Source organism: Diuraphis noxia, unplaced genomic scaffold (genome assembly GCF_037042655.1).
Source record: "Diuraphis noxia isolate RWA-SAM2 unplaced genomic scaffold, SU_Dnox_SAM2 contig0005, whole genome shotgun sequence".
NCBI lineage: Eukaryota > Metazoa > Arthropoda > Insecta > Hemiptera > Aphididae > Diuraphis > Diuraphis noxia.
In genome coordinates, this window is record NW_028301715.1 from 35,647,802 (window position 1) to 35,670,683 (window position 22,882).

General features: G+C 27.5%; 1 long non-coding RNA gene and 1 pseudogene across 3 annotated transcripts in view; one reads left to right on the forward strand and one right to left on the reverse strand.

The window, feature by feature from the left end:
- LOC149055239 (uncharacterized) overlaps positions 1-6,684 on the forward strand; it is an 84,729-nt gene extending 78,045 nt beyond the window's left edge. For all 3 annotated transcript variants that reach the window (XR_016192146.1, XR_016192145.1, XR_016192147.1), the window contains exon 6: positions 5,071-6,684. This is a non-coding gene — a long non-coding RNA (uncharacterized LOC149055239). The remainder of the gene's footprint in view (positions 1-5,070) is intronic.
- Positions 1-22,882, reverse strand: part of LOC149055238 (uncharacterized) — a 429,976-nt pseudogene that overhangs the window by 122,166 nt on the left and 284,928 nt on the right.

The window sequence follows — 22,882 nt, forward strand, 5'->3', positions numbered from 1 at the left end:
TTTTTAACCACTTGCAACTAAAAACTATAATTTTATCATGAGTTAGTTATTGTTCTTTTATTTTTCTTGAGAATACATAGTGTAGTCTTCATTGTGATTCCAAGACTATAATTTTTTCCAAATTTTTTTTTTGATTCTAAAAAATCATTTGCCTTCGGGCGCCAATACCCCCTTTCCATTTTTATTTTCAAAATATTACTTTAGTTTATTTTTGTGAACACAATTTTTAAACTTTTTTAGCCACTTGCCACTAAAAAACATAATTTTATCATGATTTAATTATCCGTCATATTTTATTTTATTAATTTTTCTTGAGAAATCATAGTGCAGTCTTCATTGTGTATGTTAAGACCATAATTATTTTTTGATCCTTTAAAATCATTTGCCTTTGGGCGCCAATACCCCCTTTCCATTTTTATTTTCAAAATATAGGTCTAGTTTATTTTTGTGGACACAATTTTCAAATATTTTTGACCATGTGCAACTAAAATATAATTTTATCATGAGTTAGTTATTGTTCTTTTATTTTATTAATTTTTCTTGAGAATACATAGTGCAGTCTTCATTGTGTATTCTAAGACAATAATTTTTTCCAAATTTCTTTTTTGTTCCTTAAAAATCATTTGCCAGCGGGCGCCAATACCCACTATCCATTTTTATTTTTAAAATATTACTCTAGTCTATTTTTGTGGACACGACATTAAAACTTTATAACCACTTGCCACTAAAAAACATAATTATATCATGATCTAATTATCCCTCATATTTTATTTCATTAAATTTTCTTGAGAATACATATTTAAGATTTCATTCTGTATTCTAAGACAATAAATATTTCCAAATTTCGTTTTTGTTCCTTAAAAATCGTTTGCCTGCGGGCGCCAATACCCACTCCCCATATTTATTTTTAAAATATAGGTCTAGTTTATTTTTGTGGACACATTTCTCAAAATTTTTAACCTCTTGCAACTAAAAACCATAATTTTATCATGAGTTAGTTGTTCTTAATTTATTTTTCTTGAGAATACATAGTGTAGTCTTCATTTTGATTTCCAAGACTATAATTTCTTCCAAATTTTTTTTTTGTTTCTTGAAAATCATTTTCCTGCGGAAGCCAATACCCTCTTTCCATTTTTATTTTCAAAATATTACAGTCAGTATATTATAGTCTATAATTTTTACAACATTGGATTTTCACTGGATTTCACATTTAGTGATTTTGTTATTTTGGTGTTACTCTAAAAAAACGATTCGTGGACACTTCCCCGTCTGCCATTTCCCCGTAGCCACTTCCCCGTAAGACATTTCCCCGTCCAATACGTTTCCCCGTACGACATTTCCCCGTCCATATTATATTATTTATATATAATGAATTTTAAAAAAAGTAATTCATAATTTATTGATCACGTAAATATTACATAATATACATTGTCGAGCTGTAATAGTAATAATACATATAATGAATTAAAAAAAATATAAAATATTGTAATCTATGGATCACGTAAATAGGTATAAGGTATATCATATAATGAATTTAAAAAAATATAAATAAATTTAATCTTTTGACCACGTAAATTAAATAATATATAAATAATACAATTAATTTAAAAAAATATAAAAATTACCGTTGTTTTAATTAATTTTATAGCTCTAAATTTTGATCGATGCCAATTAAGTACTCATCCAGATCACGTTCGTCATATGTAGATACAATATTTTGTATACGTCTAGCAACTTCGCGATATTTTTTCTTTTTTTGCTGGAGGTTCTTGTCCAGCAATGAATTGGTTAACTTTTAATTCAGTTAACTGTTGTTCTTTTTTAACACCCTCAATAAGTCGCCATATGGTAGGATGAGACGAAGCTAATAAAGATGAGAATGATCTATGCCAATCTTCAATATTATTATTTGTTTTTGGCAAACCTGCTTGTGTAGTATCGTATTGGTTCCATAATTTTAAATCGAATATTGGAGGTCGTCGTATATTTCTTCTAGTTGGTCTCCCAATCCACGTCTCTTCAAAATAATCAATTAAATGGATTAATAACTCTTCATTATCTACAAAAAACTGTTGAGACATCAATTCGTTGAATTTCTCAACAACATCTGACACAGGAACAAAAGCTAAAGCCATTAGCTACTTTTTTTTCAAAGCAAAATCTGCATTATTCGTATATTTTTTACGTATTTCTGGAAGGCTTTGTATTTTTCGCCATAGACATTGACCAAAATGAAAAAAACAGCCTCTCATTTGTGTACCAGTATAAACATTAGTAAATGCTTCAATTAGACCATGTTCAAAATCAGTCATTATATTAATCGGACTTAAATTTTTTTCCAAAATCAAAAGTTCACGGGCAACTCGAGTATAACTCTCTTTTGATTTGTTAGGTAAAAGTGCAAAAACTAATAGCAATACCGCATTATATTTTATCGCATGTATGGATAGAATTTGAGTAAACAAATGTGGTGCTGATTTAAACGTGCCATCTATAAACCAATGACTTTGCTCAGACGCTAAAATCTTTAAATTATTTTTTGTCGAAAATAATAATAATCTATTATTGTCATCCACGCCACTATCGTATAGAAGAAATTTCTCGTTGTCTAAGGTAATATTATATGGTTTAAAAATAATTAACTCTGATAACATACTCGGGTTTGCTGGAGGTGAATTTTTTCGATGCCTTTTTCGTTGAATGGTTTTTTTCATTGCATTAACTGTTGGTAAGGCGGCAGATACTGCTTGAGAAGAACATGACATTTTAGCAACAATTTGTAGTGGAGTTGACTCAATTTAATTCGACATTTCTTTTGTTTGTGCAATACATTTTTTAACACCAATTTCCTCATTATTTGGCGTATGATTATGCAGATCGTCTTTATGAAAAGTAACCTCACTATTTTTAGTATGTGCCCTTCCACGGCATTTATCAGTATTGTATTTTATACATTTCCAATAAGTTTTTTGTTTTTTTTTATATAATCTTTTTCAAAAATATATCCTGAGTACACTAGTAAGTCTTTTCCTTTTGAACTTTTCACGTAATTTAAAGACATTGTAAAAATTGTTAATGAAGTGAATTAAAATAACGCACTAGGTACACGTTCATACACTTTTACACTTTTACAATGGTGATTTTTCCAGAGTTCTTCACCTATGCATTTGATACTAAAAACTTAAATACCCGCAAAGATGACCTTTTTAAATATTTTTTTTTTTTTAACTTTATTTTAAAAACACACAATCTGTAAATTAAGTTAACAATAACGATGTCAAACCACTGACAACCCAAACCATGCGTTTGACGCCGTACTATTGCCAACAATAAAATTATAATTATAAAATGCTTTACGCGTGACGATGACTACTTCAGTCCGCTTGAATATCCAAACCATGCGGTGGTCCCCGTACTATTGGGAATTTTTTCGAATTTTTTGTATACATTAATTTTTGAGTAATCATAACGACATCGGACTGCTGAAATAATCAATCATAGGGCGCATGCCGAACTATCGTGAGTAACGCTAATTTGTTAAGTGTTTTATTTCGCGTGACGATGACGATGTCGAATCACTGATAATCAAAACCATACGGTTTGTGCGAATTTTTGTAGGAAAAAAGAGTGTCGGTCGAACAGAATCAAACTAATTATCACTGGGATGAAGCCGTACTATTGCAAGTAACGCGAATTTTTTGTACATTCCTTTTCGCGTGATCAGGGGCGTAGGTATAGATTATTAATGGGAGAGAGTTCGACTTAAATTATTAGTAATAGGCTAACGTGAAAAAAACCAAATACAAATACAGTATAGAACCCATTTAAGACGCTCTTCGAGGGACCAGTTAAAAATAGCGTCTTAAGCGGGAACATAGAGCGTATTATCCAGAGTTGATTACATGTTAAATGTTGTCAAAATCAAGGATTTGTAAAAATGAGCGTATTATCCGAGAAATCGGCTTAAGCGACGTACCGCCAATGTGTTATAGGTTACATATCACGTTACTATGATGATATCGAACAACTGATGATCAAAACCATATGGTTTGTGCGAATTTTCGTAGGAAAAAAGAGTGTCGTTCGAAGAGATTCGAAGATTCGTTGAATTTCTCAACAACATCTGACACAGGAACAAAAGCTAAAGCCATTAGCTACTTTTACTTACTAATTTCCACTGTGATGACGCCGAACAATTGCGAAAATTGCTAATTTAGTGTACAAGTGTTTAATCATTAGAAATAATAAAGGAGGAGGATTGGCGCCCACAGGCAAATATTTTTCAAGAATAAAAAAAAAAAGCGGGTAAGTGGATGTTGCTGTACCTTAGGGGGTGGGGTGGACCACTGACAAGGGTAAGTTAAATTTGAATGCAATGATAGGTATCATTGTATATACGAAAAACGATTCTGAAAGGAAATGATTTGTCAGTCTAGGATATTATATTATATTTAAATATTGTCATATATTCTATTTTGAAACAAATATTTTATTTTTCAATTAAGACGCATTTTGCATAAGGCATGGTTAATCAATTTTTTGCGTTTGCAAAAAAACATTGCGTTTAGTTATTAATTCATTCATAATACCTTATATTATCATAGATATACATATATATACCAGGTTTGAGGATAAATCGTTATCATTACGCGATTTCATAAAAACTTAAAACTCAAACGCTCAAAACATTTTTTCTGTAATGACGCTTCAGATTTTCTCTATAGCTATTTGAAACAAAGCTTATGGAAAATTTAGTAGTGTATCATGCCACAATAAATTCATGCATATGAATTTACAATTTTTAAAAGAGCTGAAGACAGTTCTTTCAAAATGTTGTAGGGTACTAGGTAAATAGCTAGGTAGGTACCTACATAACTAAATGTTTTTAAAAAGATTAAAGATTAAAAAAATAGTTAGTTACTATATTGGTATCTAGGTACCTACTGAATTTGTAATTATTTAAATGTATTTATCATTATCCTTATTAGTTATTACTAATTTAATTAAACTTATTAGTTATTACCTAAAAACTTTACCTATATTACACCTAATTTTTTTTTTTTTTTTAAGCACCAGTGAACTCAATTAGAAATCACTTCGTTCGGAATCTAAAACAGTGACCAAATATTATTAGGTATATACCTATACAAAAGAATACATTATAATATCAATTTCTATGATATTATATATTGTTAATAATAGTTAAATAATAAGATGGATTTGTATTATAATAGTTTATAATATTATATTTTCTGATATAATGCAATGCATGTTACATTATTCCTAATTAAATACCTACATGGTAAGTTGTGTAACCGTTGATATTAAAATTAAAATTGTGAACAATATATTAACATCATTGCCAGGTACCGAGTACTAGTATACCTATAGTAGTAATTTAATACCTTTTTATAGATTTTGGTATTAATCATTCATAATGTATATGTAAGTAAGTAGTTATATAGTACCTATATAGTAGGTATGTTAAATATTCAAAATTACATTTATGTTACTTATACAATATGTAAAACTCAAATCACAATTAGTAACACCCTGCCTACATTTGTTGTACCTTTATTGTAGCATTATGTAATAGGTTTACTCTGACCTTCAAAATATGTGATTTAAAGTTTTTTATAAATTTATAAACAGGTTAACAGAAGTACTTATTTATTATATTTTGTGGTATTTATGTCCATGGTTTTATGTCATTCTTTGAGTAGGTGCTCACACTTATTTTTATATTAATTGCATATAGTTTACTGTTATAACTTTTGATTGTTTTGGTATTGATAGCATACTAAACAATTATTTAAAACATTAATATATCAGCAACATGGACAATGTCCAGGACATATAATTTATACTATTTAGGTATATATACATTATACATATATGATTTTCACTTTGCAGTTAGGCATAAAAGTTACAGACAAGAAATACTAATAGTATAGCTTTGCATTAATTATATATATTTAACCTTTTTTATTCTTTATTATTATTGAAAATAATAATTTTGGGTGGCATATTTTATTCAATTGGCAGTTACATTTAAAATTCTCTAACTTGTTATACATTATTTTGCTCGTGCCATCAAAGATATCGGACCGCCGACACAATGAATTTTAAAGCACACGCTGTTCTATTACGAGTCACTCAAAATTGATATAAGTTACTTTTCTCGTGACGACGACGACGTCGGTCCAACCTTCGACCATATAAGCTAATAGACACGGCATACGGTAAATATCTTGACGCCAGCATCATGTAGCGTGTGACGTCACGTTTGGGCAATAACACCGGCCGGCGCCCAGACTATAGATAGTATTCTAAATTCTAGCTATCCCAATAAAATATGATTGATTAATGGCTTAACTTACAAATTTTAATTCTTAATTTCTTATTTCCTTATACTATAACACTAATTACTATTTATCTATCTATCTGTGTATCTCGGGTTTTCTCTTATTTTACGAGTTATTTATTAATTCAAATATAATTATTAAATTAAATTTACCAAAATGATATATTTAGAACTAGTATATATTGTATTGTTACCTCATTGTAAACTCTCAGATTAATATACACTTGAAATCATAAAATAGCAAGGCTGGGCAAGTTAACTATTTTTTTTAATTCGTTAAGATAAGTTAATAAAGAAAAAATTAAGTTAAGTTTAAAGTTAAAAGTTACCTCTATTTTTTTTAACTTGCAACAGTTACAAGTTACTTAGAAAATAAAAGTAACTTAACTTAGTTAAAAATAAGTTACTTTTTTTTTACTATAAAACTAATATTTATACTGCCTACCTTTTTTTAAGCTAACAATAATAACATAATAATTCAATAAATGTCTTAAACATTTTAAATAAATGTATGTAATAAATTTATTTACTGTAGTTCTTATATTTGTATATTATACTTTAATCAGTGATGAAATCCAATAAAATAATAAAATAATTGTTATGTATTTGTTAACGTAAATGATCCAACTATACTAAATATTATCTATTAGAATACAATTACTTGGTTACACAATATATAAATATATTATATAAAATATTATTCAATTAATAGTAAGAATACAATATTTAATCAAACCATTATTGTATTTTACTATTTTAGTAGACAGTAGTTACCTTATACCTACCTATTCCTAGTGAGTTGTATTTGCCATTTGGTATATCATATGAATATCAAAAGTAAAATAATGCAACCATAAACTAAGATTTTCAACATTCATCCTTTAACTATCATTATAATAAAACCATTATTATCAAACACTTCAAAACACAATACTTTCAAGTTTCAAAGAAAGCAGTTTAAAACTATGAAAGCTAGAATGTGAAAAATAATTTTCTACGACAAGGGACAGACTCGGGACATACAATACGACAGTAAAAAAAAGCGGGTAAGTCGTGGATGTCGCTTTGCTGTACTGTAGGTTACTGTAATGGATGGGATTAAATTTGAATGCAATGATAGGTATCATTGTATACGAAAAACGATTCTGAAAGGAGATGATTTGTCAGTCTAGGATATATTATATTTAAATATTGTCATATATTCTATTTTGAAACAAATATTTTATTTTTCAATTAAGACGCATTTTGCATATGGCATGGTTAATCAATTAGTGTAGTTATCATAATTAATAATACTTTATATTATCATAGATATGCATGTACCTGGTTTGAGGATAAATCGTTATCATTACGCGATTTCATAAAAATTTAAAACTCAAACGCTCAAAACATTTTTCCTATAATGACACTTCAAATTTTCTCTATAGCTATTTGAAGAAAAACTTATGGAAAACTTGGTGTTAAATTTTATAACCTTAGATATAAATACAAACAATATTATGAATTTTGATCTACAAAATAATTTGCAAATATTCATGGTTTTGACGAATTTTTGTCAATATTTGAAATTCAAATGCTAATAAAAATTTAATTTGAATTTCCGGTGGACATTTTTTTTGTGATAAAGGTTGACAAATTTGTATATATAGGATTAGGATGAAGAGGTAGTTTGGTGTGAAATCTTTTGTAGTAGCATTTTGCTTCGTCAAGTACTGTTGTTATTCTTAGATCGTTATGGAGCGTAACATTGCAGGATATAAATGTAGGGGCATTTGTGATTTTTCTTAGGGCAATGTTTTGAAAAGCTTGAATTTTTTGTATATTTGATTTTTTTGCACTACCCCAGAGCTGGAGCCCGTAGGTCCAGATGGGTTTTAGAAGAGCTTTATATATTATTAATTTGACATTTTCTAGAAGCTATCAGAGGATCTGCATTGATGAAAATTATTGCTTTATCGTCTACATATTATGCAATTAGCGTTTAAGGTGTAGTAGGTTGATCTGATGCATAAATGTTATATAGTATCGGGGAAAGTATGCCTCCTTGAGAAATACCTATTACCAGATTACACGCGAAAAGTTACGAACAACAAATTCATGTTGCTTGAATGGGGTGGGTTGATTGGCGCCCGCAGGCAAATGCATTACAAGAAAAAAAAAATTAAACCTTATTTTGGTGTAACTATAAAATAAGAATACAAATTGTTCTATGTTGGAAAGAAATATTTTGAAAAGTTTAATATAAGAATCTGGAGTCTAGTCTAATCTCAAGGAGAATAAATAACTAAACATAAGTACCTATAGTAAAAACATCATGATTTAATGATTACTTATAGAGCAAATGATTACAAAAGTTTAAATTTCTGTTCAATAAAATAAATTAGAGTTTAATTATGAAAAAAAAATGGGAATGGAGGTGTGGCGCCCGCAGGCAAGTCTTTTTCAAGAAGCTAAAATAAAAATTTTAAATGTTATAATTTATAATATTAGAATACACACTGGAGTCTGCAGTATGTAATCTCAAGGAGAATAAACTAATAAACACCTAAACATATCTATAGTAATGAAATCATGATTTAATGATTACTTTTGGGGCAAATGGTTATAAAAGTTTAAATTTGTGTAGAAAAAAAAAATTAGAGTTTAATTATGAAAAAAAAATTAGGAATTGGAGTGTGGCGCCCGCAGGCAAGTGTTTTTGAAGTAGCAAAAAAAAATTTGGAAAAGTTTTAATATAAGAATACACACTGTAGTCTGCAGTATGTAATCTCAAGGTAAATATATATGAATAAAAATATTTATATAGTAATATGATCATGATTTAATGATTACTTTTATAGAGCAAATGTTTTTTAAAGTTTAAATATGTGTATTGTGTACACATAAATAAACTAGTTGAATTATAAAATCTAAAGATTATAAAGAAATAAATAAAAATATTTATAATACCTAATAACATCATGATTTAATTATTACTTATAGAGCAAATGGTTATAAAGTATAAATTTGTGTAGAAAAAAATAAATTAGGGTTTAATTATGAAAAAAAACATTGGGAATGGGAGTGTGGCGTCCGCAGGCAAGTGTTTTTCAAGTAGCAAAAAAAAATTTGGATAAGTTCTAATATAAGAATACACACTAGAGACTGCAGTATGTAATCTCAAGAAGAATAAATAACTTAACATATTTATAGTAATAAGATCATGATTTAATGATTACTTATAGGGCAAATAGTTATAAAGGTTAAATTCGTGTACACAAAAATAAATTAGTTTAATTATGAAAAAAAAATTAGGAATTGGAGTGTGGCGCCCGCAGGCAAGTGTTTTTCAAGTAGCAAATAATAAAAATTGGAAAATTTATGATATAAGAATCCACACTGGAGTCTGTAGTATGTAATCTCAAAGTAAATACATCAATAAAAATATTAATAGTAATAAAATCATGATTTAATGATTACTTATAGAGCAAATGTTTTTTAAAGTTTAAATATGTGTATTGTGTACACATAAATAAACTAGTTGAATTATAAAATATGAAAAAAAAATTGGGAATGGGAGTGTGGCGCCTGTAGGCAAGTGTTTTTCAAGTAGCAAAAAAAAAAATTAGAAAATTTATGATATAAGAATACACATTGGAGTCAGCAGTATGTAATCTATCTCAAGGTAAATATATCAATAAAAATATTTATAGTAATAAAATCTTGATTTAATGATTACTTATAGGGCAAATAGTTGATAAAGTTTAAATTTGTATACACAAAAATAAACTTGAGTTGAATTATTAAAATATGTAAAAATACATTTTGTAACCAAACCAATGACTTCCATCCACAATCTCTAAACTCCCAAAACCAATAAATTGATGTACAATTATTTGTTCATTGAGAACTTTTTGACAGTACTTGGTTAGACTCTGTTATATATTAAATTTAATCGTTATTCACTGACAATCTTAAAATTGAGATAAATTTTATTATTAAATCAACTCCTTTTTATTTAATTAAAAGTTTATTTTGGGAGGCAACGTGAATCAATGCTATAAAATCTCTTTGAAATTGCAAACAATTCTTAAAAATGAGGAAATGAGGCTCTTTATTATGGACTACAGTCATTTTTTTGTTACATTTCAAATTCTATTGTATACATTAATATTATAAAATAAATTATGATCAGGGGACGATTATTTTATTGTAATAGGCAGTATAGTTAGTCTGTATGAAATACAGGTATAACACTAATATGTCTTAAAACCATGTTAAAAATTACAGCAATTTTAATCTGGTATTAATAGTATTAAGTGAGAAGTTAGCATTATATATTTGGTACAGTATAGTTAAAGCTAAAAATAATAATAATAATAATAAAAATAAACTATAATATGTGTTATATTTATTAAAGATATTAACTATTGTATTAATTTTTTCCTCATTAATTTTTAAATATTTTCTTTGATTGTTATGTTTACAATTTCGAATACCTTGAAAGTTAGTAGGAATATTTCTATGCAAAGGTCACGAACATGATAGTCATCTATCATCAACTGAGATCAACTTACCATTTTCTATAGGTACCTAACCTCAACAACTTCCTTATGACTTAATTAACCATCTGCATGTCCGCGGGGAAGGCAGTGCCCTAGCCAGGGTTAGGATTTGGGGAGGTGAAGTGTATAGGTACAGTACTATACACCCAATACCCCTCGGGAAGGCTGATTAAGACACTGGTTTTAATAAGTAACAATCTGGATGATTGTAGAAAAACTAACTGTATTTTTGTAACGCGTGACAAACGGATGGTTAACTAGGACACTTTGAATAAAAAGATCCTTAGTTGGTTTCCGATATAAGTGTTTACTTATCAAGTTGTTCTATTGATTGTTAACCTCTTAGAAATACCTTGAACTATTAAAATATTGGCCTCTTGAAATATTTTTCAGTCTACTAGATTTTAGTAGTTCGGTACCATGAGTGCATATAAACCGCGTATAGGTACATGAGAGGAACTGTAATGAATATAGGTGCAATGTGCATCCATAGTACATATCATCAAGTTCTAATTAACACATACAATTTAAACTCGGTAGTATGATTGGACGTAAATTTTAGAAATAACAACTAATAAGTATTAAAGATTGATCTGTATCTGTAATCTGTATGCATTGTTTCCGAATTACAAACATGATTTTTTTATTTTTTGCACTTTTATGAATTACTGAATACTTTGGAAGTTAAGACACTTCCTCATTAAAGCAAAAGAACTTTTAAATATATAAGTACATAAATGGGTTATCACCTAAATTCTGTGCTCGTCCAACACAAAAATTAAAGTTATTATTCTTTTTTGATCCCAGAAACGTTATGTGGCATGATGATAATTACATTTTATTTTTATATGACACCTAAAAAACGATCCTCAGCACCAGAAGTTGAATTATTACTATTTTCAATATTTTTTAAATGAAATAATCCAAAAAATGTTTACACAATATTTTCTACAATAAAATATTATAATTTATTATTTCGACATAACTTTTTGCTGTGTGATAGGTAATTTTTCAAGTCGCAATGTTTTTTTTTTGTTATGTGATAAACTTAAAGTGTCCAGATGAAAATTTAACCATCTAATATATCTCAAATTACATACTTATTGTTAATTATTATTAGGCATAGAAAAGTTGAACTATGAACTATAATATCTTATATGGAATTCCACAATGTACAATTGGGTTTATATTGTTTTTAATATTACATAATACACGCTTTTGATTAACAAAACTATTGGCATCTATGGCCATATCACGTGTGTTTGTTTAGAAACACGTGAGCAAGTTGGGGCAAGGATTCGTCACTAAGAACCTAGGTGGTCACCCATCCAGGAGCTATTAACGCCAGGCGATGTTTAACCACGGCAAACAACCGCGCCACACCAGGCCCCAAAATACACTTTTGTGTATATTTGCTATTTCATTCTAAATAGAATTGTTATTTTTAGTATTCTTACATTCGACTATTGTGTGCATATTATACCAGGCTAGAGGCATTTTTTTTTTGCAATGCGTCAACTGCATAACCTGGTTTCACTGTTAGGTTTGAAAAAAATGATGTAAATAGGACGAGGATTTGCAAATCATACATTTTAGTTCACTGGTTAATTTACTTCGGTACCCTAAACATTATAATAAACTGATGTATTAATTGCTCTAGAAATACAATTATTTTATTGTAATCTATTAATACATTTATTATAAAATTAAGAGTACCATAGTAAATAAACAAGTGAATCAAATTGTATAATCCACTATAAAATTCCATTTAAAAGTATAGTTGTCATTTTTGAAAAAAATGTTGATTTTGATGTTAGTAAACTGCTTGCTGAGAAATTTTAAAATTGTCCCACAAAAATTTGCCATTGAAAATTGAAAAAAATGTCTGTGTTATAATTTGTTAAATTTTTACTGACTGTTTGATTTTTTTTTTATCATATTTGTACACATAATTTGATAAATTTCTAACAATCTGAATCAATTGTTATTTTGATAAAATTATATAATAAAGGATGGAATGATATTTTTCAAAAATAGAATTAAATAAGGAAAACATAAAACAATTACTCTTATCTTTAGGTGTGCCCGTCTATACTACGATTTCATATTTAGCATTTCGTTAATTAAATTTAACGATGCCGTCACTATGATTTTATCTCGGGTTTCATATTTAACATCTCGTAGAATTAAACTTGACGATGCCGAATTTCCGAGAAGTCTAGGAGTTTGGCCTTCGACAAGTTCGACACAGCTATTGAGGTCTTACACAACATAACTGGTTGGCGAAATCGTACGCCCCAGGGACACTTACGTACGTCGTACATCTACGTGTATATGCGGTTTTATGTGTTTTAGCGGGACGTCCATAGCAGAACATCATTGTTCGGTATATCAGATTTTGGTTCATTCGCCATATAATTACTGCGTGAGCGCTGTGTTTAATCATTTCGAAACCCATTCGAAAGTTATGTATTTGAGCCAACGACGAGACGCACAAAAAAATAGTTTGACGTTGAACCGCTGACATAATGGATCTCAAAGCGCACACCGTACTACTATTATGAGTAACTCTAACTTCTTATACGTTACTTTTCGAGTAAACCATGATGACATCGGACTGCCGACATAATAAATCTCTGCGCGCACGCCGTTCTATTGCGAGTTACTCGAGTTTGTTATACGTTTCATATACGCCGATCACCTCCATACACAAATAAAAGAACAAATTAATTATAAGCACTTTTATTAAACACTTTGACGTCCAGTGGCGATCGAGTCACACGATCGCCACCTGGCTCTGACACTGGTGGTCAGTGGTAATCGAGCCACACGACTCTCGCTAACTGACCCCTTTTCTGTCTTCACATATTCCTTAAATATAAATTTTACAATCGAAACAGTATCGGTAATATCGATATTAAGTTTGACCTAGTTAGATTATACTTACTGACTATGCTTAAAGTTATACTAATTTATTTACTTGTAATATTTTCGGCTACGATACGTGCTCCCCGTTTTTCTGTCACTTTTTTTTTGTTTTTCTCGATTTGTTTGAAAACTGTTGGAAAATGTTTATATTACACCAAGGATATTCACTTTTACATCGGAAACCACCCCCAAAGTTTGAAATTGAAGCATTAGTTCAACTAGATATGCTGTACACAGACACAAAAAATAAAAACACACATCATTGTAAAATCAATAAATTCATCATTCCGTTCAGAATCTAAAAAGATTCACTACCATACTATATTTGGCAAGATTTCAGTAGTGAAACTGACTATTGCAACAGACATGTCTGACATGAAATTTTTATACTTATAAAAACCCATACAATAACTCATTTAGTCCACAATACGTATTCCAGATTTTTTTATCACTTAAATTAAAATTTTTTTATTACTATAATAAAATTAATATACAAATAAATTCGACATCTAAAATAACTGAAATAAACAAAAAAAAGCCAAAATAAATTGGTTTATTTGGAATAAGAATGGCGTGAATTTAACTTATATTTATAAACATTAAATTTCTATCTCGTACCTATATTTAAAAAGAAGTATTTGCTTTAAAACCCTAGCCCTACTTATTATAATTGTCATGACCTTATGATTAACAATATTATTATGCTACAAAGATGTGTTTAATGAGATTGTGGTGGCACATGATTGGCATATTGCAGGTGGCTTTTGACGTAGATAATTAATTAATTATAATAAATAATAAATTTGTAATTAATTATTAGTTTCGTATTCGTAGAAAACTTTTGACTTGGAATTTTACAAACTAGCTGTCGCCCGACATGGGTGGTACGGAAAATTAATGTGTACACTATATAACTTAATTTTAACTTTAAAAATCAGTACCTAACCACATTTATTTAAATCAACATTTTTATTAAATAGTTCATAAAGAAATATATTTTAGTAAAAATACGCATGTATTTCTTATTAATCTTATTTATTAATCTAATTATCTTCCATATTTTAATTACAATTTAAATTCAATATTTACATCATTTTCTTCTATGATTATAATACCTATTCTTAAAAAAGGATCCATAACGAATCATAAGATGCGGAAATAAAATGTATACATCGTATAACTTTAAAAGCAGTAATCATACTTATTTTAATAAACATTATTATTTAATAGTTCATAAAACAATATATTTTAGCAAAAATACGCATGTAATTCTAACATTTAAACACTATCTTGATCGATGATCAAATAAATAAATTTAAAAAAAAAAATAATTAAAATAATACCAAGGTACTTTATTTTGTTATACATAATATTAATTTAAAGTTATGCATTATTTCGGTATAGTTATCTCATTTCATTATTGCCCGATGTCCTGCAATGAACAGATTGTATACAAGGGCATCGTTGATATAAAAGTAGTATTATAATATATACCTAGGTATCTATGGATTTCTCTTATTGATTTAGTACAATATAGGTAATCCATGGCGATTGTCAAAGTCGTTGCGGAGGACGCAGTCTATTAAAGATTCTAACATTTCAATTAGATAGCAAAGTAGACATGAACGGAAAACATCCTGCTTTCCGTTTAATCTTTTTTTTTCATAAATCACATTATTTTTAGACTACAATTCAGAAGTATCTGATGCGTTTCCATTTCAGCGTCGGAGTGCATACACGTCGCGGACTCTAACAAAGCCCAAAATAATTGATATTTAAGGTAAGTTTGTTTTAATACCAATTTTTTTGCGGCTCAATATTATAAAATAATTGAGGTACACGTTCGTACACTTTTACAATGGTGATGTTTGCAAAGAGTTCTTCACCTATGAATTTGAAACTAAAAACTACAATAGGTACTTTAAACATACTTTATATTGTGACTTTTTCAAATATAATAAAATATTCCCTTGAACCCAAAAAGTCAGACTTATTATGGTCTTTTACAATTTTTTAAGTAAATGCAAGACTGTCATATTTTGATATGTTATTGCGTACAGAAATTGATTTTCAGACATACCAAAATATGGCAGTATTGAATTTAAGCTATGTTTATTTTTGTGTCATATATCCAATTATGGCAGTATTGAACTTTAAATTATTAATGAATAATAAAATATTATTAACTGTTAGTTTTTTTGAAATTTGATTAAAATTGTTGTGTTATAATTTATAATTGTGCAGGTAATATATATATAAGGATGAAAATTAATCATTTAATAGTTGTAGGTATGTAATCAATATCCTTAAAAATAATTTTCTATAAAACACCAAATAAAAAATAAAATACTACTTGTCTTTAAGCCAATAAGCTTTATTTTTATGTACCAAAGTAACAAATAATATGACAAATTAAAAAAATATATATATTCTAAACTGATAATGACTATAAAATCATCAAATGCTTTTGAACAACAAGAGTACACAAGACTATACGATAACATTATGTACGAATTTGAATAATTTATTATTATTTTAATAATATAGGTAATACTTGTTTGAAATACAATGTAAAAAAAAGTTACTCATTATAATTATCATGGCCTTATGTTTAATAATATTATGGTACCTATGGCTTTGAAAATAAATAAATAATAAGTCTAATTTTATTATATAAATTAATCACAATCTTCATAGTTTATTATTATTATTATTATTTTATTAGTATTTGTTATAAGTATTATCAATTTCAGATATTTTTAAGTTTTTATAAAAATGATAAGTATCTGAAATAAGTTTTGCTTCGCGCGATAAAATTAAATCTTTTTTATTTATAAGATTCCAGGCTTTTCAATAAATGCAAATTTCATATGTAATGTATGTTTGATAATTTTATTTTTGAATTTCTATTTTTCTTTAAAACTATAATTTCTTGATAATTTGCTTGCCCATAAGTTGTTTAAATTGTTGTAAAAACAATTTATCTGGGAATTCTTTTTTAACTTTAATTAATTTAATATCTCTCTATAAAACCATTTGACCGCAGACCGATACTATTTTTATTAATGATGTTACAAAAATCTTTACTATGACACCTTGTTCTAGTTAAAATGTTATTAAATTCTGATTTTAGACCTTTCTTATGATGTTCCTGAGCTTTTATTTTCCTTCCAGTCCTTGTCCTTAATACTATCATCAAAATCTTCATTATCTAAATCTGTAAACAGAATACAAACTGTGTTATAACATAAAGTTCATATAAACACGAGATCAAGATAAAATTATTATTTACTATTAGAGTCAGTTATTTTATCACACTAAGTTTTCAGTAGCACCTATACTAGCTCAATGAAATTTCGTGAACTTTAATTTGATTTGTTTGAATGTGTCATGCGTGGTTTTCAATGGTAAATCGTCTAAAAAAATATTATAATAATATAGCTTGTAAAAAATTACAACTTTGTAGCTGCTAAGTAGGTATTAATTAAATACCTAATTAATAGAATTAATAGATTAATAGAATTAATTACATTCGGTATTTATTAGGGTATATAATATTATATACAATATATACAATAAGCCAACAACTGAAAATTAAATAAAATTTTTACAGATTTATAGGTAAAGAATTTTATAATTATTTTATATATTTCTTTTTTTTATTGAGCATATTCACATCGACAACAAAGGCCATCATTAGTTACACTTATTTACAATAATGATAAAATATAATTTGTAGGTACTGATACAATGGTAAGTTATTTAATTAGTATAAAACATTTTTTTTTTTTTACGTAGGCACTTAATTCAATAATTTATTAAAATTACATTTATTATTTTTTTCCTAAAAAAAAACACAATATAACAAAAATTTATAAATAATAAATTGGAATAATATTTTTAAATTATCGAAGTAAAATAAATAAACATTAATATAAGTAATTATAATTAATCTTTACGTTATTAAAATAAAAACGATCCGGTAGGTAACCGATTTCTAGTAGTTGTGGTTAGTGAACTAGTGAAGAAATAATAAGATCTTGAATAAAATATTCAAAAAAAAAATAAATTAACACATTATAACTAGGTAAGGAAGATAAAAATTAAAAATTAATCGGATTATTTTAGATGTATAATACCTATTATGCATAAAAGAAGCATGATCGTAATCAATAATTAAACAAAAATAGGCTAAGAAAAATAATATATTATAATATTATAATTTAAATTTAAAATTCAAATATTTTTTGGTTATTGTTATATCACTTATTTTTGTGATAAAGATTGACAAATTTGTAAGGAATCTTGTATATAATTTTCAAATCTTAGATTTAAAAAAAAAATTTTTATGAATTTCTAACTTAAAACAACTTTTGAATTTTTGTGATTTTTTAGTATTTTGTCAAAATTCAAAACCTGAATGCTTATAAAAAAAATTTTGACTATGAATTTATTTTATTTTTCAACTGCTATCGTAACAATATGTTAAGAGCCTTGTATTAAATTTTCAAGATTTTCTAACCAAAAAATAAATTTTTATCGATATTAATTTAAAAAAAACTAATAATGATCGAAAATTGCACATACCTATGAATAGTTCAACTTAAGTCAAACATTTTTGAAAATTTTATGGTGGTTAGAATATACTTATATAAACATTCGGTGAAAATTTCATGTATCAATGGTCATTTGTTTTAAAGTTACATCAAAACTCAAAATCGATTTTGTCGAAAACCGATTGTGCGTAAAATTTCCCGTTTTCCCTTAATTTTTAGTTTGTTTATCCCGATTATTTACAAAAATATTAAGAATATTTCGACCACCAAAGTATCAACTAGATTCACTTTCTGATCGAATAACGTACTGAAGTCAAAAATCGAAGCACTTTTACTGCCCCAAAACGTGATGACAGACACAAACGAATTTTTGTCAATATTTGAACTTCAAATGCTAATAAAAACAAATTGTGCGTAGGTATTCTTATGATTTTTTAATCACTATAAGAATAACCTATGAGAAAATTTTTATTAAAATTTCAAGTATTTTGATCGGGCCAAATAAAATTTATCAACACTTAAAAAAAAATGTTCAGTAAAATTAAAAATTTCAGTGTAAAGAAAATGCCAATCTAAATAACTGGTAAAATTTTCAAGTATCTACGACTTATACTTCTTGAATGATCACAAATATGTAAAATCGTTTGAGGATGAATCGTTATCGTTACGCTATTTCGTAAAAATTTAAAATTCAAACACACTTAAAATTTTTCCTATAATGATGATTCGAGTTTTCTCTATAGCTACTTGAAGGAAAACTTATGGAATACTTGGTGTTGTATTTTTAATCCTATTAGTTATAAACACAAAAGATTTTATGATTTTTCAACTTTAAAATTACTTGCAAATTTTCGCATTTTCGACAGATTTCGTAAAAATTTGAACTATAAAAGCTTATAAAAAAAATTGTGCCTATGTATTCTTATAATTTTTTAATCACTATAAGAATAACTTATGAGAAACTTTGTATTCAATTTTCAAGTTTTATTTTCAGAAAAATCTAAAATTTCAGTAGTCTATAAATAACTCTAAAATTAAACTGTATATAGATTACACTAACATAAACATTTGGTGAAAATTTCAAGTATTTACAGTGATTAGTTTTTGAATTACAACCATATAAAAAAAATCAATTTGGTCGAAAACTAGTTTTGCGTAAAAATTCCGCGAAAATTCTGTCATTTTTTTGTTGTTTTTCTCGATTTTTTTGAAAACTGTTGGATATTTACTTTTACATCGGAAACCTCCAACGTTTGAAGTTGAAGCATTATTTCGACTAGTTATGCTGTACAGACAAAAAAAAAAAAAACACACACACATCATTGTAAAATCAATACATTCATCAATTCGTTCAGAATCTAAAATGAATAGGTCAGAAAATATTGTTGAATATTTTATTGAAATTTCAGAGATGGTATTCGTCAGTGAAGATTTGCCAACTAAATATCATATTCGTTGTGAAGCCTGTGTGAAATGTATTAACAATGTTTCAAAGATGAAGTTTTATAGTAGATTCAGATATTGGGTAAGTAATTTTCTATTTTTCAGTAGGTTTATTTTTATTTTATTAATTTATTAATTGATCAGGGGATAGATTACTTGCAATTTTTAAATTATTCGTTTCTAACCACTGGTATAACACTATTCAAGTTATCAATAAAATCGTGATAAAAATTAGGAAATTGATCAGGTATAATAATTAAAATTTTTTTTTTTAATAGTTTCCTCAATGATATTTAAATATTTTTCCAATTATCAGGTACGATGACCTGTAGGTACTATAGGGACTGGGAGTGTGAGAGTGGGGGCATAGAAGAATAAAGAGATAGGGGGGAGAGAGAGAGAGAGAGAGAGAGATAGTGTGAGGTAAGGTTAGATTAGGTTAGGTAGGGCAGGGTAGGTACTATAGTGACTTGTAAAGAGAGGGCGAGAGAAGGATAGTGTGAGAGGAAGTGAGCGAGGTAGATAGGATGAAGGATAAGGAGATAAAGTGAATGAGAGGGTGCAAGTGTGAGAAAAACGGGTAGAGGGGGAATGTAAGACGAATGAGTGTGAGAGAGATTGGTGAGGGGGATGATGTGAAAGTGATAGGGTGAGAGAGAGGTAGTGTCAAATGGAGATGATAAGGTTAGGTGGGGGAACAGAACAAAAAGCGAGAGAGAATTGTGAGAGGTTGTGAGAGACATGAGATAGGTGAAGGGGAGGGCGTGGTAGGGATAGGAAGAAAGAGGGGTAATGGCAGAGAGAGAGGATTAGGTTAGGTGGGGGGAAGGGGGATAGTTAGGTAGAATAGTTATGTTAACAATTCTGAATATGTAGGAAAGGATCTTAAATTGCAAAGGTTACTCGACCCTTTGAGTGATACTACCAGGTTAGGTAAGGTTTACAACCTTCGACTTATGGGATAGAATAAAAAGAGAAGGTTGGTTAGGCCGATTAAGAGGATGCCAGTGGAATTTTTTTTCTCCGACTCATGTGCAATATATCAAATTTTTTGTTCACAATAATCCTAATAATTTCTAAAATTAGAGAAAAATGAATGGTTAGATTTTTATCTAGGGCATATCATAGGCTTATTGTACTTTAATTATTAAGTGAGTTATGAGTATTTTAAAGTATTCATAACTCGCTTCAAATATAGCCTATAAGATGCTCTAGGTATTAATCATAAGTATCTTAAAATTTTAAAAGAGGCCATTTCACTCTAATTTTTAGAAATTATTATGATTATAGTGAACATAATATTTGCTATGTTGTGCGTGGGTCAGAGAGAAAATAAAGAAATGCACTGACATCCTCTTAAGTGTTATCAAGTAAAAAAAGCTCTTGATTGTTGATTGTTTACATTATTATAAGTCTTGTAAAAAGTATGACTTATACATATTTTGTTAAAATCAATCAAATTAATATCATCTTTAAAAAAACAAATTTCATTTTTATACATGAATTTGCTATTTCGTTAAACATATTATAGTTAATAGTCTAATTATGAAAAGTTATAAGGCGCATGATTGGAAGTAAAAGTTATAATTAATAAAAAACTGTAGAGCTAGGACTTTTATGTACTTATTAATTATTCATTAAATATACCCAGTTTAATATGCCTTAAAAAAAATTACATTCTTTTATTATACGTTAAAAATCACTTAATTAAATATTTTATGCATTTATCATATGTTTATATATATATATATTGTGTGTCCCACAAAACAGGGTAGGTACACTTTATCACTCATTACCCTTTAATTATACCCTGTAATCAATCATAAATTCCTATACAACTTAAAATTCTTTTAACTCAAATATTTTAGTGGTATCCATACAACTTGGTTTTGTTGTTTTTGTGATTGGAGTAGACTTCCACTTTTTGTTTCCCATGAGTATTTATTTTTTTTTGAACATTTTTTTATTTAATTTGTGTCCTTTTTTTACTAGGTATTTGTGGAATTTCATTCCTTATTTCGTTTAGTTCCTTTAATAATTTTTATATGTTGTAAGGCTTGCTTAATTTGTATTTTTACTATTTTTATAATATGATTATATTATTATAATATGATTTTATTCTTCTAACATGAATGATGTTTTCAGTTAGTTTATTACCAAAGATTAATTTTACTTTATAATTTAATTCTGATATTTATTTATTATTTTTAAATTATTTTAAATTGGCCTCTGTATTTTTGTGCTAATTTAGGCGTTTTGCCTATTTGTGAAAATGGAAATTTTATTAATTCTTGGTCACCTGGATTAAAGCTTACTATTCCGTTACTTTTGTCTAAATAATTTTTTTGATTAATTTGTGCCCTTTTTTACTATTTGTGGAATTTCATTCCTTATTTCGTTTAGTTCCTTTAATAATTTTTATATGTTATAAGGCATGCTTTTTCTGGTATTAGTATAATATCTATTGGAAAATAAGGTTCAAAATCATGCATAAGGAAAAAAAAATGCTATAATTGGTATAATATGGTGTGCATTGTTGATAATATAATATGTTATTTATTATGACATATTGTCGTGATTTCCTTAATATGTTTTTATTTATATTTTCTTTGAGTTCATTAATAGCTTTTGTTGTAAATGCAAAATTGATCTTTGGAATTTGATGGATTTATGTCGTACATTCGTACCTAATTAAGTGATTTGTCAATTCCAATTTTTTATCGTTTATATTTATGTTATTGTTTTATAGCCCGCCTGATAATCTCTAGACATTTATTTTTTTATCATTATTTTTTTTCTTTTGTACCTATTTAAATCAGAATTATTTGTTAAAAGTGGGCTATGAATTATATTCCCCATAATCTGCTATAGATTATGTTTTATTTATTATTAGTCATCGTTTGGACTATAAGCTTAATTTTATTTGAATCTAAACATCTCTGTGTTTAATTCTTTTATAAAAAATGTGTTAATCTACTTTGGAATCTTTGGATTATATTTTATTTATTATAAGTCATCGTTTGGACTATATATTTTAATTTTATTTA